This window comes from Syzygium oleosum, unplaced genomic scaffold (assembly GCF_021117445.2).
Source record: "Syzygium oleosum isolate NSW1041296 unplaced genomic scaffold, Sole_v2.1 Sole_v2.63, whole genome shotgun sequence".
Taxonomy (NCBI): Eukaryota; Viridiplantae; Streptophyta; class Magnoliopsida; order Myrtales; family Myrtaceae; genus Syzygium; species Syzygium oleosum.
The window spans coordinates 157,501-159,662 of record NW_026607547.1 but is presented as its reverse complement, the minus strand read 5'-3'; positions in this window follow the sequence as shown (position 1 = coordinate 159,662).

Sequence of the window (2,162 nt, the reverse complement as noted above, 5' to 3'; positions counted from 1 at the left end):
TGGTTGAAGTAGTTGAATAGGAGGATCACCATGACTATAGCCCTTGGTAAATTTACCAAAGACGAAAATGATTTATTTGATATTATGGATGACTGGTTACGTAGAGACCGTTTTGTTTTTGTAGGTTGGTCCGGTCTATTGCTCTTTCCTTGTGCCTATTTCGCCTTAGGTGGTTGGTTCTGCTTTCTCTCGTTATGAGGCGCATTCTAGAGACAGACCTTTCTTACAAAGCGACTTCAAAGAGCTGCTTCCTTATCGAGCGGGTCTATTCACTTCTCAGAATCTTTCTCCTCGGGAAGGCTAAGATCCGTTCTTACTGATTCATAAAGCGGAAACTCTAGTTCCGGGAAGACTTTCCATTTTCAATATGGAACAATCGAATCCTTAACAGGAATGCCGGAGCCTTCATTTGAACAATTATGCTAATGTGAAGACTCCTCATTTTCTTTTCCTTGACAAATGGCCTATTATCCATTCAGTAGTTATACATCTTTCGGGATAACTTAGTCGATGCAACTATTGTGTATCTGCTACCCCCAGATGCCTAAAATCTTTCTTACACACCTTGATTGAATCTTGTTCAATCTGTGACCATTCCATTGAATGAATGAATGAGTTTTCCACTCGAAAAGGTGGTCCGCAAGAGAGAAAGTCGGAACTCGCTCTTGAGCAAGAACCTAGAGTTCCACTCAAAATCCTAATTAGAATGCCCCCTCAGGAGTTCTTCTTCGCAGTTCATCAGGGATCGGGCAGCTATCACCCATATTATTTATGCTTCCGCAGCTTTCTTCCACTCTACCAGGGTTTTCAAACCTCTGGGGAAAGAAGGATCCTTCCAAGCGAAAGTTCCACCCTTTTTGAACCATGTCAAGCTCATCCCACAAAGGGAAGTCAACTCCTGAAACCTGTCCATGATTGGGCGAATGTCAATTGCCCTGACTAAGGCTTAAAAGGCACAGAAGGAAGGACATCCATCCTACTAACAACCGGAAGAAGGGGCAAAGCCGGTCAAAAAAGCACAGGGAAGGTTCCACTTAGCTCCTATTCTGAAAAGATCTGAAAAGAAAGGACGATGGGAAATCCAAGGAGGTGGCTTACTTATGCAATTCCACACTATGATATTCATTGGAAAAAGGCAGAGCTGTAGAGTATAAGCTTTTCGGGACAGGATGAGATGTTGATGCTTGACTTGGTGATTCGATCAATCCCATCGAGCTGGAGTTCCTTTTAGATTGGATGTAGGGATTCCTCCTCTTTTCCGGTAAGGAGATCCTACTAATAAATAGGCTAACCAAAGGGAAGAGGAAGCGAAAGACCAATGAACCAAAAGACCGCCTTTCCTGCATCCACAATAGATCCAGTGCGCTTGTACCTTAATCGAGGGCATACATAAACGACCTTTGTTTTGAGTCCCGTGTTTTTTCATGTTTTCTCTTGCCTACGCCTAACTTCTTGCTGGGATCGACTCTGGACTCTTAAGCTAAGCGAGGTAGAGACTGCTACCCGTTCCTCTCCTGTATAGAAGAGCTACTTCGTTCCTCACTAAAGGAGTCAAAGAGATGACATATCAATTCTTTGACTCCCCACTTAGGTGGGTTTATCGTTCACTCCCTCACCCTCACGCTGGGGTGGTTCGTTCACTTGCGAAGAGTACTTCCGCTGTTTAGCCCTCTCTCAAGGGAGGCATTGAGTGTTGGCGTAGTAACCATATTTCTAAGGGAAGATGACGGCTTATTTCAAGCACACGTACCCGCTCGAAATGAGCTGATCGCGTGTGATCCAACCGAGAGAGCTGGCGACGACTGATTCCGCCTATCCGACAAAGGGTTGAAAAACCGCTTTACGGAGTAAGTTGCTCCTATTGCCAATAACCCATAAATAAATAAGGATTATGACAGGAAAGAAGCGCCTTAACGGAGATTGGAGAACAATCAACCGATAGGCCTTTAACCAGAAATTGTTTTGCAAACTCAGCGGCTCCAGACGAAGAGACCAGCGTCTTGGCCAATGAGACCTCGACTCCGATCGTCTTCAAATACTGGAGATATCGATTTGCCACCGCCTTGTCGGCAATGACTATATCGTCCCCAAGTAGAGCGTAATCCTTAAATCTTTTTCCTGGATAAAGCAACTCTGCTGCAATCCACACCAATATATGATGA